Source organism: Podarcis muralis, chromosome 17 (genome assembly GCF_964188315.1).
Source record: "Podarcis muralis chromosome 17, rPodMur119.hap1.1, whole genome shotgun sequence".
NCBI classification, from domain to species: domain Eukaryota; kingdom Metazoa; phylum Chordata; class Lepidosauria; order Squamata; family Lacertidae; genus Podarcis; species Podarcis muralis.
Window position 1 is genome coordinate 8,201,293 of NC_135671.1, and position 16,778 is coordinate 8,218,070.

The window sequence follows — 16,778 nt, forward strand, 5'->3', positions numbered from 1 at the left end:
AGCTCTCAGCTGTAACAACAACAAAGAGGCTTTTCCCTGTATAAACAAACAAAGCAACCCCCCCCCCCCCGTCCCTGTTGTGTGAGAGAAGCCTTAATTCATAGGTATAACACTGAGGTAACCACTGAAAAATAAGTAACCATTTGAGTACTGTCTGAGGTAACCGTGGCACGATTATGTATGCTTCACCCACAGTGGCCAATCTGTCATGAAAGAGCATGTAAAATTTTATTTAGCACCTATGGTTCACGTCATGAGCACACAAGCATGTGGGTTTCCAGAGAGGCGATGGTCACAACTTTGTTCCCCTCCCTGACCATTTTGCTGCCCTGCAGTGGCAAAGCTGCATGCTCCGCTACCGGGGGCAGAGAGCAGGCGGGGGCGTGGCTGGTGCCCCCAGTGGGTGTGGTGTGCGCCCCCAGGTGCGTGGCCCGCCACCCGAGGGTGTGGCGCGTGTTCTGGGGGCGTGGTGCACTGCCTGTGGGTGTGGCACCCTACTGGAATAGTGGTGCCGGGAGCGGTCCACTCCCTCCGCACTCCTGTTCCTCCGCCAGTACTGTGAGAAACCATGGTTTGGTTTAGTGTGCCATCTAGATCCAGGCTTGTGCTTCAGCTGGCTCCAAAATAAGGAGCTGTAACCAAGGTTTAAGGTCCATATAGTTAAAGCTATGGTTTTCCCAGTAGTGATGTATGGAAGTGAGAGCTGGACCATAAAGAAGGCTGATCGCCAAAGAATTGATGCTTTTGAATTATGGTGCTGGAGGAGACTCTTGAGAGTCCCATGGACTGCAAGAAGATCAAACCTCTCCATTCTGAAGGAAATCAGCCCTGAGTGCTCACTGGAAGGACAGATCCTGAAGCTGAAACTCCAATACTTTGGCCACCTCATGAGAAGAGAAGACTCCCTGGAGAAGACACTGATGCTGGGAAAGATGGAGGGCACAAGGAGAAGGGGACGACAGAGGACGAGATGGTTGGACAGTGTTGTCGAAGCTACCAGCATGAGTTTGACCAAACTGCAGGAGGCAGTGGAAGACAGGAGTGCCTGGCGTGCTCTGGTCCATGGGGTCATGAAGAGTTGGACACGACTAAACGACTAAACAAAAACAACAACAAACCAAGTTTTGCCCCTGTGAGCAGACCTGAGGTAATCTGAGTTATTCCTGATGTATCATTTCACCCTCAACATGCATTTACAAGAGAGATACAAAGTGAATTGTTATGGATTACTTCACTCTGGCTCCCAATTTTCCACATAAATGCGCTCAAAGAAGCGTGTGATACAAGAACATAAAACATAAAAATGCAAAAGAGGGGCTAAAAAATTCAAAATCGTACAGAGCAGCTCTTTTTGATCAGATCCCCAAGAAAGTACCAGTGATTCAAAATTATTACTCCTCTCCACTAACTACATTGTAATGGAATTTTGTGGTGGGGAAGGAACACTTTCACACCATGCATTGAAAGCGCTGTGATACAACTGTAAACAGAAATGAATTCTGGGAGATGTATTTTTTTAAGGGTGCTGCGTATAGTTTGGAGGCCCCCTATCCCCCCCACAGCGCTACAATTTCCAGATTGCCCTTTGCATGGGGAACTCTGAGAATTGTAGCCCTGTGAGGGGAATGGGGGATCTCCTAACAACTTTAAGAGCAAAAGAAGGACCAAGAAAAGGAGCCAAGATGTTCCTCTCTACCTGGTTCTCCATGATGGGAGTGGTGGTGGGAATAGGCATCTGAAGAGAGCTAAGGAGGAAGCAGAACGGGCAGGAAGGAGCGTGGCACATGGCCAGGAGCAGTAGTAGGCTGAAGTTCACATATTGATTTCAAATAACTAGCCAGATCTTGGACTACAGTCCTCTGTTTTGTCTTTCTGGGGACAGAGGAATTAGCACAGAGATGCTATTCAGGCCCCGGCTTCAAGATTACCCAGCCGGCATTTCTATACACTGGAATTTCTGTTCAAGAGACATTTCCTTCCCTCCCCAACACACATTCCATTCCATGTGATGCTCCTTAGAAGCGCTTTTTGATTAGACTTTGCTGGTAAAAAATTCATGTGGTCTGCTGCACAGGTGGGTATAGGAGAACATGGGTGCTTTTTATATCGAGTTGGCTTGTCTTCTTTGAAGAACACATCGCTGCTGCCTTAATACTTTTTTTTTTAAAAAGCACGCAGCACAAAGACTTCAAAGAGAATATTTCCTCTTGATTCTCTTCGCTGTGGGGCAGTCAGATGCAAGAAACTCACACACAAATTCTCTCTCTCTCTCTGATTGTGGGCAGCCGACAGGAAGGACAAAAGCAGTTGTTTTCATCAAAATTCTTAGTCACACCATTCACATCATGACCCTAAGCTGGTCTGAAAGAGAGAAGCAAACAACCCTTTCATATAGCGAATAGGCCATCTGAAATAACCTCACCTATATCTAAAGAATATCTTGAAGCTGGTAGGAGTGGGTAGGACCCTGCTATCTATATATATATATCCATTACTGGCTTTTCCTTTAAAAATAGAATAAAAAATGAACCTAGAAGTATGTTTGTTCTTATATAATTGAGATAGTCTTCTTCTTTGGTGATCACTCGTAGCCAAGTAAGATTGTCTTCCATGAACACGGTCTTAACAGTGAGTCCGTAAGTGTCTGTGGAAGTCAATTCTGGATCCACACGTCCTTCCACAGTGGGGACGTGGGTTTCCAGGTGGGAGTTGATCATGGTGATGGCTTGCCAAACGTGCCTTTCTCTTAGCACGTTTCTCGTTTTCGCCCTGAGTTCGAGTGTCTTCAAAGTCCATGTTGTGGTGGGCAGCAGCAGTGTTCTGATCAGTGAGCTGTTATTTTAATTTCCCAGACCCCACTGGGGGGCTGTCATTTTAACTTTTCACAGTACAAAGTTCCACAAGGGCATTGTAGGAAACTCAAGATGTCACAGGTACTAGCCAACCAGGTGCTCGTGACTCCTTCATGGCCACCATGTGCATAGCCAAGGAGGAGTGGTGGAGACCGCCTCCCCATCCTGACCCTTCCAGGGAGGAAGAAGAGGAAGACAGTATAGATTTACAACAGTGGTTTGTGGGAGGTCACAGCTCATAGGCAGATGAGGGGGAAAGTTGGGAAATGATGGGAGAGGAGGAGCAGGCAGAGCTGGAGCAGCAGCTGGCTGCCACGGTGTCACTAGAAAGCATTCCAGACCCATCTCCCAGAACCTGGCGAGCCTTAAAAGTAGGAGAGCAAATGGCCACTCCATACACTCACATACACACATACACAGAACACACAGACAGACACACACACACAGAAGCAGGCAACCTCCCTCAGCCTTAGTTGATCTGTGCAAATCAGTCAAGGAAGTGAGTTATTGCTCTCAATCTCCGCTCATTAAGTGATCAGTCTGATGAAGGAGTCATCTGCCTCTCTCCATCAGGGTGCTGTCCTCTACAGGGTACTGTACCTCGGGTTAAGAACTTAATTTGTTCTGGAGGTCCGTTCTTAACCTGAAACTGTTTTTAACCTGAGGTACCACTTTAGCTAATGGGGCCTCCCGCTGCCGCCGTGCGATTTCTGTTCTCACCCTGAAGCAAAGTTCTTAGCCCGAGGTACTATTTCTGAGTTAGCGGAGTCTGTAACCTGAAGCGTCTGTAACCCAAGGTACCACTGTATCATCACTGTGTCATTTTTCTTTCTTTCTTGAACCACCACCAAAGTGATTAGGGTCTTGGAGGGCCAGATAAATATGCTTGGGGAACAGATCCAGGGGTCAGCAAACTTTTTCAGCAGGGAGCCGGTCCACTGTCCCTCAGACCTTGGGGGGGGGGGCAGACTATATTTTGAGAGGGGGAAACGAACGAATTCCTATGCCCCACAAATAACCCAGAGATGCATTTTAAATTAAATGACACATTCTACTCATGTAAAAACACGCTGATTCCCGGACCGTCCAGGGGCCGGGTTTAGAAGGCGATTGGGCTGGATCTGGCACCCGGGCCTTAGTTTGCCTATCCATGGATGACATCCTCAAACTGGGGGTTAGCCTTGGATGAAGCATTATGTACCCATAATGCAATGCAATGCAATAAAAAATAAAATAAAATAAAATACACACTCTCTCTCATCTCTGGGACATAAAGAATATAACCGAGACAGTCCTTACCAAGACTCCAGAGCTTGCACAATAAATGTTAGCTTCCCTTTTCCTTTGTAAAAGATTGCAGATAACAACTTCCCCCAGAGAAAAATGTTGGCATAGCCTGTCTAGGTTTGAAATAAGATGGTTCCCTCTGCTCACATCAAAACACACTGACTGCTGTGAGTGTTGTGGGCTGAAGGCTGTGCAGGGAGATATCTGATGGCTGAAGTGTTCTGATTTAGGGCAGCGCAGTTGTCCAGTTTGGAAATGCATTCCACATTAAAGCAATCTGCACTGCCCTCCATGGATTTAGGCTGCCTACACACACAGCATTTTATTTTAGAATCAATGGAAACTGAGTATTTTCCTACACAGTCCATATACAGTGGTACCTCGGGTTAAGAACTTAATTCGTTCTGGAGGTCCGTTCTTAACCTGAAACCTGAAACCTGAAACTGTTCTTAACCTGAGGTACCACTTTAGCTAATGGGGCCTCCTGCTGCTGCCGCACAATTTCCGTTCTCATCCTGAAGCAAAGTTCTTAACCCGAGGTACTATTTCTGGGTTAGTGGAGTCTGTAACCTGAAGCACCTGTAACCTGAGCATCTGTAACCCGAGGTACCACTGCACCATCTAGATCTATCCCATATATTTTTTTGGCCCTGAAAAGTACTTCTTGAGAAACTGATTTCATTCAAGAAACAAAAGCTCGTGGGAGGAGGTTGATTCTGCAAGTCTGTCCATTTTAAAACGGATGGAAACAGGCGTAGGCAGTCCTGGCAGTGGTGTGTGTGTGTGTGTGTGTGTGTGAGTGTGTGTGTGTGGCACACTACACACCATCAGGCAGAATGGAAAAAGGTGCCATAAGATGCGTTAGATCTACCTCTTCAAAGGTGGAGACAGAGCTTTGACCTCAGAGAGAGACAGAAAGAGAGAGAGAAGACTGGGTCCTCCTGCAACATCAGCATGGAAGTTATATAGTGCCTGGAGTGTTGAGCTTAGATCAAGAAACAGAGGGTTCAAATTCCACAAAGCCCACTATGCAACCTTGGGCTTCTCGATGCCTAACTTACCGTATTTTTTGCTCTATAAGACTCACTTTTCCCCTCCTAAAAAGTAAGGGGAAATGTGTGTGCATCTTATGGAGCGAATGCAGATTCAGAATATTTTTTTTATTGTTTTCCTCCTCCAAAAACTAGGTGCGCCTTATGGTCTGGTGCGTTTTATAGAGCGAAAAATACAGTACCTCTCAGGATTGTTGTGATGATAAAACACAGAAAATCTTACATCACCCTGAGCTCCATGGAGGAAGTGGGCAAATAGATGGGGCAACTGAGGGGGGAATATAGCTCCATGTCCTTTGATAGAACAAGGTCCAGTGTGGAAGAGTGGTTTTTGAGGAAAGACATGGATACAAACAACTCATAGCCCAACCCACCCTAAGCCCAGGAAATAAACTATGCCAGCCCTGGAGATGGTGCAATTTATCCCCTTTTATTTTCTAACCACCACTTGCCTCTTCCGCTCTAACTTGTGCCCTGCTGGCAAGAGGCTGGCAAGGCATTGGATAAGGTGACTTAGCTGCCTTCAGCTCACCTCCCCGCCCAAGCAATGGGCTGCACGGTTAGAATGTCTTTTAGGCAGTCCTGCCATGCAGCAAGATGAAGCAACCTGTTTCAGGTTCTGCTATGATACACAGGGGACGCAGGTGGCGCTGTGGGTAAAACCTCAGCGCCTAGGGCTTGCCGATCGAAAGGTCGGAGGTTCGAATCCCCGCGGCGGGGTGCGCTCCCGTTGCTCGGTCCCAGCGCCTGCCAACCTAGCAGTTCGAAAGCACCTCTGGGTGCAAGTAGATAAATAGGGACCGCTTACTAGCGGGAAGGTAAACGGCATTCCGTGTGCTGCGCTGGCTCGCCAGATGCAGCTTGTCACGCTGGCCATGTGACCCGGAAGTGTCTCCGGACAGCGCTGGCCCCCGGCCTCTTGAGTGAGATGGGCGCACAACCCCAGAGTCTGTCAAGACTGGCCCGTACGGGCAGGGGTACCGTTACCTTTACCTTTATGATACACAGGAATCGGTGTCTCATTGGGCAGCAGGGCTTTCAAAAAGTGGCACTCTGTTTTGGGCAGCAAGACACTTTTCAATAATAATAATAATAATAATAATAATAATAATAATAATAATAATAATTTATTATTTATACCCCACCCATCTGGCTGGGTTTCCCCAGCCACTCTGGGCGGCTTCCAACAGAGCACTAAAATACAATAACCTATTAAACATTAAAAGCTTCCCTAAACAGATGTCTTCTAAAAGTCTGGTAGTTGTTTTTCTCTTTGACATCTGGTGGGAGGGCGTTCCACAGGCCAGGCGCCACTACCGAGAAGGCCCTCTGCCTGGTTCCCTGTAACCTCACTTTTTGCAGTAAGGGAACCGCCAGAAGGCCCTCAGCGCTGGACCTCAGTGTCCAGGCAGAACGAGGGGGTGGAAACGCTCCTTCAGGTATACTGGACCGAGGCCGTTTATAGGGCTTTAAAGGTCAGCACAAACACTTTGAATTGTGCTCGGAAACGTACTGGGAGCATTGCCTCCATTTTTTCCTGTAGCACATTAAGAAGAAAGCACCACACCTGAGTACAATCGTGGCTCTTTCATTTGCTTACAAGCTGGCTTGGGGGGGGGGGAGATTTCTGTTTTCACAGCAAACAAAGAATAGGAGCCAGCTGATTGCCAAAACAGATAAGGGGTTGGTGTCATAAACTTTATGAATGCTGACCCTCAGGGTTCTGTGGCTTCAGTGGCAAATGGTGGGGAGAGAAGCATATCTGATAACACAACACCCACACCCACACACCCAAACACCCTAGGAACGTTAAAGAGGCGTATTCTTCCTGTTACTAATGATCCCATTTGTTCCGAGCAGATTGCCTCTCTGGTTCTTGTAACCCAGTGGGCCCAGCAGACTTTTGGGCAAGAATGCCTCAGGAGGAGACATAGCCGGCTGTGGGGAGGCAGGGATCTTAATCTCAGCAACTGTTTCGTGGGGCAAGGCCTGACACTCCTGTGCAGATCCTGTTTTGCTAATACAGTGGTACCTCTGGATGCGAACGGGATCCGTTCTGGAGCCCCGTTCGCATCCTGAGTAAAACGTAAGACACCACTGCGCGCCTGCGCTTGTGTGGGTCACGTTTTGCCGCTTCCGCACATGACATCATTTTGAGTGTCTGCGCATGCGCGAGCGGCGAAACCCGGAAGTTATGCGCTCCGTTACTTCCGGGTCGCCGCAGAGCCTAACTTGAAAATGCTCAACCTGAAGCACATCTAACCCGAGGTATGACTGTAAAGAGTTAACTTCAGCTTGCTAAGTGTGATTTACTGCTGGCTCGGTCAGTGCACAGGGGGAGGCGAGGGTGGAAAGTCCAGCTGCCCAAGTGGAAGCCCTTTTGCATACCCTCCAACATTTCTCCAATGAAAACAGGGACATCCTATTCCATACCCTCCAACAATTCTCTGATGGAAATTTTGTTGTTTAGTTGTTTAGTCGTGTCCAACCCTTCGTGACCCCATGGACCAGAGCACGCCAGGCACTCCTGTCTTCCTGATGGAAATAGGGATGTCCTAAGAAAAAGTGGGACATTCCGGGATCAAATCAGAAACTGGAATGGCTTCTGTAAATCTGGGACTGTCCCTGGAAAATAGGGACCCTTGAAGAGTCTGCTTTGCACGGGTTCTGCTGAGGGGACTCACTGCTGGAGTCCTTTCCATAGTAATTATTTCTATATTTGCATCTATAAAGATAAATTAGCATGTGTGCATTTTACACAAACCTGTGTCTTCTTCTGCTTTCTCTTCTGGCAATGCATAAAATGATACCTGTTAATTATTCTGACCCACCAAGCCCTACACCTGCCCCAGGCGGCCCGTATTTCAAAACAGAGGCTGCAGTCTTAAACAGTCCCTTACTTGGGAGTAGGCTCCAATGAACATGGTGGGACTTCCTTCAGCACACCTAGGATTGGGCTGCAAACATTGTCTGACTACCACACAAAAACATACCACAGGCTGAAGCTGCTACAAGCCGGCAAGAGCAGATTAAAAGGATGAGGGCAGGAACTTCAAGAATGAGAAAAATTTAACTGGGAGCCAGCCTTGATGGAAATAGCCTTCGTGGTTATTGATAATAATGGCTAGAAAGTGACAAGTCACATTCTGCCCATTAATCCCTTTCAAACTGCAGCATTCGCCCCTCACCAAGGCTTTTCTTAAGGCATCGACTGTGGGAGAATTGTTGTTTGCGTAAGGCACAGAATAGTCTACTCACTACTTTATCAGAAACATTCTTAAGAGCTTTAATTAAATACGATAAGGCCAGAGGAAAAGCAAACACTTCCAGCCTACGTGTTTCCTAACAAAGGGGGGGGGGAATAAAGATAATGTGAGACCTCATGAGGGGAAATTTTCTCTGTGTTATTATTCACTGGAGGCAATATAGAGAAGAAACAAATATCCCCGTTGTTTGGTTGCTCAAATTAGTGTTGGGGGGTGTGTGTGTGTGTAAAATTGTCACCATAATCTCCAGGTGTGCTGTTAATAATTATTGTTTATAATTCTTATAGCTCCTTTAAAGGGGTGATACCCTCAATACCGGGACGCGGGTGGCGCTGTGGGTTAAACCACAGAGCCTAGGACTTGCCGATCAGAAGGTCGGCGGTTCGAATCTCCATGACAGGGTGGGCTCCCATTGCTCGGTCCCTGCTCCTGCCAACCTAGCAGTTCAAAAGCACGTCAAAGTGCAAGTAGATAAATAGGTAGCGCTCCGGCGGGAAGGTAAACGGCGTTTCCGTGCGCTGCTCTGGTTCGCCAGAAGCGGCTTAGTCCTGCTGGCCACATGACCCAGAAGCTGTACACTGGCTCCCTCAGCCAATAAAGCAAGATGAGCACCACAGCCCCAGAGTCGGCCACGACTGGACTTGATGGTCAGGGGTCCCTTTACCTGTACCCTCAATACCACATGGCAGGAATTCTATATTTGCTGTGTTGATGCAGTGGGAAGACTTGGGATTCCTTTCATGAATTTCCTCACCAAGCATGACGGCTGCTGCCATCACCTCTGTCATTCCCACATAAGCCTGGGAATGTGTGCAGCAGCCTTGGTTAACCAGATGTCCTTCAGATGTTTTGGACTACAACTCCCATCAGCCTCAGCCAGCATTGCAACTCCCATCAGCCACAGCCAACACACAGGTAGTATGAAAACGCCTAAAGCCAAGAGACATCCCTGAGCTGGATGTACATCCGCCTGCGTATTTTATAATGCACATATCACAGAGAGGTGATAAAAACGGTACCTCAGATTGGCTTCTCCCGCCCCCTCCATTACTGTTGTTGGAATGTGCACCCAGCAACACAGAAAATTTATCTTATTACTGTTCTCACTTCATGCCATTGGCTGCTAATGGCCACTTACCCAGTCTCAGGGTGGACGGTGGTTGCAGCCTGTCATGGCAGAACCCGAACTCAGGGAAGCAACACTAGGCTAGGCATCAGTCATTGGAAAATCATCAGGCCAGATGTCTGGAATGGTGGGGAGACCCTCATGCATCTTCATAAACCTGACCCATCTTTGCCTCTCGGCTTCCTTCCAACTCTCTGTTTGTATGATTCTTCTCCTGCTTCAGTTCCTGATTCTGGGCTGCTCTCTGCCACAGAGTCTCCCCGCTCACTAAGCCCTGTTACCTCTTCAGCTTCTGACTCCTCCTCCTGCCAGTCTTCTCTGTCTGATCACTCCCCTCTGACTCTGCAGACCGTTTTGCAAAGGGGAGCCGAAGAACCCTGAAAATGACAAGAGGAGGCATCTGGAAGTACAAGAATCCTCATAGACTCTAGAGCTGGAAGGCTGATAAGGGATCTTTTGCAACCTGTCACTCCCCCACACCCAACATTTAGATTAATATAAACGCACTGCTGTGAAACATTAACCCAAATTACCTTAATAAATCACAGAACAATGTCTGAAGCTTGACTCAGCCAGGCAGTCTTCGGCTCAGGGTATTTGACTTGAACTTTGCAGGGTTGCATTCCTATTGCTGGTTGTGTAGAAGTGTCAGCGGTGCTATTTGTAAGGTGCAGAGGAGGATAAATGCAGCTTTTAATGCTTTCCAATAGGCACATCTGACTAGATATACAGGGGTAAAAAAAACCCCCCACACCAGCTGAAATGTCTCCTACAAAATAATTAAAATAGTATTTGTCATACTACTTTAGCATTTTTTTAGTATTCTAGTAGTATTTTTTCATCATACTTTGGATAGCAGAAGCACATTTTTCTGAAATAAAATTGGAAGCACACTTAGCTTTTACACTCAAAAGGTTTACTCCATGTCATCGTCTCCGTGGAGCCCATCTGTTATATTTCTCCATGAGTCACTACGGACATGCATCCTGAATGGAAGGAGAGAATCTGTGAAATATTGTGACTCACTTGCTTCCTGTTGCCTCTTCTTCTTCTTCTGTAATTGCAGTGATTCCTGCTGCCTATTAGCACTGGCGGAGGAAGAGGTGTATGGTGGGCGCAGCACCGCCCCCCTGGGATGCTAGCCCCGCCATGCAGGTGGCTACCCCTACCCCTGGGTGCACAACATATGCGCCAGTCTGGGTGTCAGAGCAGCTAGCTCCGCCTCTGCCTATTAGGACTTGTAGGACAGAAGACATGGAGACCAACAGTAGGTGGTGCTAGAGCCCCAAACAGGCAAAGCCAAACAAGGACTTCTTGCACCTTCCTGATCATTTGTGCTCCTGATGCTATTGGGGAAGTCAACTGGATCCCACATTCAATACCGTTCACACCTGCAAACATTTTCGGGTGGTCCCACGGATTCACTTCCATGTCCTCCAGTGCAGGGAGTCCATGGATTTGGTCCTAAGGTCCTACGAGAGATAGGATGCTAGGAACATGCAGTTACATAGATTCTGCTCCCAATTAATTTGTGGAATTGGGCTTTTGTCATTGTAGATGAAAGCAGCAGCCTCCTGAATTAGCAGAAGAATTTATCCCTTTGCCACCTCTGTAGCTTCTTCTCTAGTTATTCCCTTGGTGCACGAATCAGAGGCGAATTTAGGGCAGCGCAACTGTGACATAGAGCACATACTGAACAGAAGACAAGAGGTGTGAGAAACACTGGATTTTGGCCTTGCAGGGGGCGCGCTAAAATTTGAAAGACCCAAGTCCACCCTGCATGAACTGACGAAGCTAGCAACCAGAAAATTGCAATTGTACGAGCCTGATCCTCTCTCTGACTCCCTCGAGGACATCTTGTGAACCAGACGGTGCCATCGTGACTAATTCCTGCCTGAAGTGAAGCATACCTTTTCGAATCCCAGCTGGTGACAGCTATGCTTGCAAAACTGAATACCAACTAATCGCTTTGTAAATCACCGAGGATAACGATAAAATATTTTTCAAAGCTGGATTTGTCTAGCAGAGGTCTTGTTTTGTTCTAGCCTTTCTTATCTAATTCTCCAGGGCAGTCTGCTACAAGTATGTGCTTTGCTCCTCGTTTCATCAAATGGCATGGTTCTTTCAGAATTTGCCTCAGCTGCTAATTTTGTTGACTGCATGTTGCAGCTTGGTGGGACTTTCTTGTAATGCCACTGAGGTAAACCGGCAAGTCCTGACCAGCTTAGTATCAGTGATATTAACATGCCTCAGACGCCACTCTCTCACAATGGGCAAGATCCAGCCGGCATTAAACAATTATAAGATTGCTGCCCAATGAAATTTCAGCACAGCACACCATGGTGTCGTGGTTAAAGCGTTGGACTCGAAGCAACGAGATCTAGGTTCAAATCCCACTCAGCTATGAAGCCCACTTGGTCCAATCTCTCAATATAATTTTCCTCACAGGCTTGTTGTGAGGAAAAATTGCATGGTGGAAGAATTACGTATGCCACCTTGAGTTATTTGTGCCAGTGTGGTGTAGTGGTTAAGAGCGGTAGTCTCGTAATCTGGTGAACTGGGTTCGCGTCTCTGCTCCTCCACATGCAGCTGCTGGGTGACCTTGGGCCAGTCACACTTCTTTGAAGTCTCTCAGCCCCACTCACCTCACAGAGTGTTTGTTGTGGGGGGGGAAGGGAAAGGAGAATGTTAGTCGCTTTGAGACTCCTTAGGGTAGTGATAAAGCGGGGTATCAAATCTGAACTCCTCCTCCTCCTCTTCTTCTTCTTCTTCTTCTTCTTCTTCTTCTTCTTCTTCTTCTTTGGAGGAAAGGCAGTGTAATTAATAACTAAATAAGTGTAATAGTTGAGAATACAGTGGTACCTCAGGTTACAGACGCTTCAGGTTACAGACGCTTCAGGTTACAGACTCCGCTAACCCAGAAATAGTACCTTGGGTTAAGAACATTGCTTCAGAATGAGAACAGAAATTGTGCAGTGGCGGTGCAGCGGCGGCAGCAGAAGGCCCCATTAGCTAAAGTGGTGCTTCAGGTTAAGAACAGTTTCAGGTTAAGAACAGACCTCCAGAACGAATTAAGTTCTTAACCCGAGGTACTACTGTAAGCCCTACTGAATTACGTACAGTATACAAATGAATTGTGCAAAATAAGATAACACATAAAATGTTCATAATTGGTACAAGCTGCAGAATGTAGCTTTTCTTGTAGCAAAGTGATGGCTCTACAACTACAACTCCCATCCTCCATAACCATTGGCTGTGCTGTCTGGGGTTGATGGGAACTGGAGTCCAACAACCACTGGAGGCCCACACATTGACCATCCCTGTTGTACCAGAATGTGGGATACATTGGGGCAGGATTTAGCACACCCACAACTGCTTTGGAGTTTTAACTTGGGTACGTTCACATTCATGCCTGTGCATGGAATCTGTGGAAATATTCACATCCATTTCAACTAAGTGTCTGTAAGGATTGGCAGACATCTGTAATGTATTGAGTGACCTTCTTTTTGTATAGTTCCTTCTGCAAAAGTCTGTTGCCCTGTATTCCCTGTATTATCAAGGAGGCATTTGATTCTGGCCAAACATATTGTTACAAGAGTTCCCCTCACCTCAAGAGTCTATGGGGTTCCAAGCACTCACCCAGGGTCTGTGGTCCTTTGGATTATTGAGACACATTGGAGACTGTCGTAGCTTTAAGAAGTAAGGTTTGTTCACCTATTTACACCTTCAGTCTGTATGGAGGGAGTCTAGCATGGTCATTTCAAGAGGGGCTTGTCCCCCAAGGCAGTGCAGCCAGCCTTCAGCCAGCCTGCCCAAGATGGATCCTAGCCTTCTTCTACCTTCTTCCCAGCAATCCTTGCTCAAGACTCCCTTTTTCTGTCATCTCAAACACACACACCCATCACCTTGGCAACATCTGTCTCCCCAGGCCAAAGGACTAGATGGCCCATCAACCTTTTTTGTTGTGTTAACAGATTTGCTCTTTGCTAGGCCAGCCAGGCTGGTAGCCAACCCAGGGACTGTACTGCAGATTGTACTTTCATCCATATCCCAATTAATAAAAATCCTACCATTTATTAAATTCTAGGGTGTGTGTGTTTTTTTTTTTGGGGGGGGGGAGTTCCCCACAAATCTAATACCATGTAACTGGATTAGAATGTAAAGTTTTTAAAAGGATTTCTTTAAGAACAGCAAGGACTCTGCACGATGGAGACAGGTAACCTTTCTTGTTTGTATGGCCTGCAGGCTAATTCTTCTTCTGGCGACATATCAGTAGAAGGTGGAGCCCAAAATGGGTGTATGAAAGACACTATATATACTAGGCAAGAAGCCAGAACACATAGTCATAAGAGGTAAAGCTGTGCTTTCAGAAAAGAACACCATTAAAGACCTGAGCACAAAGGAATGTATTTGAACAGCCTGACATACATTTGATGGAGGTGATGTCAGTTGGCACTTCCAGGCTGCTGCCCTTCTGCGCAGGTCTCTCGCACATTAAGGTAGAGCCTGGTATGCGCCCTTTGCGCAATAAGAGTGCACCCTCGTGAACCACTGCAAAGAAAGCAGGTACATTGGGATAAACAGCTAAGTAGTACTCTTGCACAATACATCGGCTTCTAAAAAAATAATGGAAAACTACAGGGGAAAGTGCAAGAGAACCACCACTTAACAACATCATATAAAGGTAAAGGGACCCCTGACCATTAGGTCCAGTCGTGGCCGACTCTGGGGTTGCGGCGCTCATCTCGCTTTATTGGCCGAGGGAGCCGGCGTACAGCTTCCGGGTCATGTGGCCAGCATGACTAAGTCGCTTCTGGCAAACCAGAGCAGCGCACGGAAATGCCGTTTACCTTCCCGCCGGAGTGGTACCTATTTATCTACTTGCACTTTGAGGTGCTTTTGAACTGCTAGGTTGGCAGGAGCAGGGACCGAGCAACAGGAGCTCACCCTGTCGCGGGGATTCGTACCGCCAACCTTCTGATCGGCAAGCCCAAGGCTCTGTGGTTTAACCCACAGCGCCACCCGCGTCCCTGTCACACACTTAATGATTTTGTCTTACAAGGTTGTCTTACAGTGTATGCAGTTAACCGCTGACCTTCTGATCGGCAAGTCCAACATCATATAAACCACACCAATTTTGCAAAAATCAATCAGGGTGACCACTCATTTGGAAACAATCAATGTCTTTTTTATCTGCTGGATTTTCAGAAACGACTCTATTTCATGGGTATGAATCCAGTGCCAGACTTACATTGCAGTAGTTTAGAGACGTTACTAACAAAATTGTCATTATGGTTGGGGGCAGAGGCAGGGCCAGGATACGGTTAAAACCTTCCGTGGTAGCAGCCAAGCTCTGTATATATAGACATCACATGTCATACCCTCCAACATTCCTCAGATGAAAATAGGGATGTTTCTGTCACTCCTCCCCCCAAACTGGCCTTCCTCGACACCCCATTTTTTGTGGCCCCCCCCCCGGCTGCAGAGCATTTCCTATCAGAAGAACAGCGAGTGCCAGCACCATTTCACCAATGGGACAAAGCACACATACCCCCCATTGTTCTACTCGGACACTGAAGATCCAGCGCCGAGGGCCTTCTGGCGGTTCTCTCACTGCGAGAAGCCAAGTTACAGGGAACCAGGCAGAGGGCCTTCTCGGTAGTGGCACCCGCCCTGTGGAACACCCTCCCACCAGATGTCAAAGAGAACAACAACTGCAAGACTTTTAGAAGACATCTGAAGGCAGCCCTGTTTAGGGAAGCTTTTAATGTTTGATGCATTACTGTATTTTAATATTTTGTTGGAAGCCGCCCAGAGTGCTGGGGAAGCCCAGCCGGACGGGCGGGATATAAATTATTATTATTATTATTATTATTATTATTCCCTCCACCGTCTGAGAAAACCCCTTGATCCCAATTTCATTTCATTCTTTGGTAAATTTACAAAAAGAGAAACGCACAGCAATAAATAGATTTTAGGAAGGGGCAAGATTAGATGCAGACACGCAAAGTGTTTTCCTTTTTTAAAAATTAAAAAAATCAAGACTCCTCGCGTTCCGCTCCACTCCCCCTTCCTTCTCACCCAGGGCAGCGGCCCTGCCTGCACCTCAAAGCTGGCGCGTCACATGAGCAGGGCCTTGGCAGAGGCAGCCCCTTTCCTCCTCGCTCGGGCTGCAGCTGCCACTACAAGCTGCCCAAGGGAGGAGGCTGGCAGCAGCGGCCATGAAGAGGCTACGGGATGCTCTCTCACAGCTGCCACGGTTGTCGCTCGGGACAAGGGCTGGCTCATCCTCCTCCCCGAGCTCAGCAGTGGCAGCACCCGTGGGGGAAATAGGGACATTCCAGGATCAAGCCAGAAGCTAGGATGGTTTTCGTAATTCTGAGACTGTCCCTGCAAAACAGGGACACTTAGAGGGTTTGAAGTGTGTGCACATACATACTGTTAGAATTCCTGCTCTATGATTGCAGTCATGGTGTTGTTGTCTATCACATGACGGTGTATGTTTTGACTCCACAGAGTGGGAAGTGACGAAGACAGGATGTTTGTGTTACTGTGTTCCGTGAAGCGGGACTATTGTCCTTTGTTCTTTCTCTCTTTGCTGTCTGATGCTAGAGAGAGAGGGAGCCATGTTGCAGTGCTCCGTGTGTGTTGATATGTAAATAAAGTAGATTAGCCAAAATGCTGAGTTGCTGAGGTCTGTCACGCGCATGATGCGCAAACTCTGCAGATCCCTAAGTGTGTCGGTTGGCATCGGTCACTGTGATGTTCGGGCTGAAGAAAGCTTTTGAAGCTCCCGAACGATCGACCAGGAGGGAGAGAACATGCCAGGCGGGCATGTGTCCCTGCCAGGGTCCTACTTGAGTGTAGGCTGAACTCCTGACACATACTGCATGTTATTCCATCAGAAGCATTCGCTTTAACTTATACTGGAGAGGGGAAATAAAAGCACGTGAACTCCCCGTGTCAGATGATCTCAGTTTCTTAATGAGGAAGAGCAAGTCTTTAATCTTAGCCTACTTTGCAACTGGGCTTCGGGTTTCTTGTTTGACTCTCAGTTCAGCAAAAAAAGAAAAAGGAATTTTACCATGGCTCCTGTGTCCCTGCGAGTTGCTTCTTTCCGGCTACATGAATCACAATGCTTTAGTGTGATAGAGAGATGAAATGTTGAGAACTGGCTATTATCGTGGGGACCTGC

The 16,778-nt window shown here is 47.3% G+C and overlaps 1 protein-coding gene across 3 annotated transcripts in view; it reads right to left on the reverse strand.

Annotated features, from left to right (window-relative positions):
- Positions 1–10,313, reverse strand: part of PRAG1 (PEAK1 related, kinase-activating pseudokinase 1) — an 84,056-nt gene extending 73,743 nt beyond the window's left edge. For 2 of the 3 annotated variants that reach the window (XM_077920896.1, XM_077920898.1), the window contains exons 1-2: positions 10,117–10,313; positions 9,596–9,960 (exon numbers count right to left, since the gene is read on the reverse strand). The gene's annotated coding sequence lies outside the window, so the exon portion shown is untranslated. Of the gene's footprint in view, positions 1–9,595; positions 10,007–10,116 lie in introns of those variants that run through there. The other variant, XM_077920897.1, reaches the window with a different exon arrangement.
- Between the last annotated feature and the right edge of the window lie 6,465 nt (positions 10,314–16,778).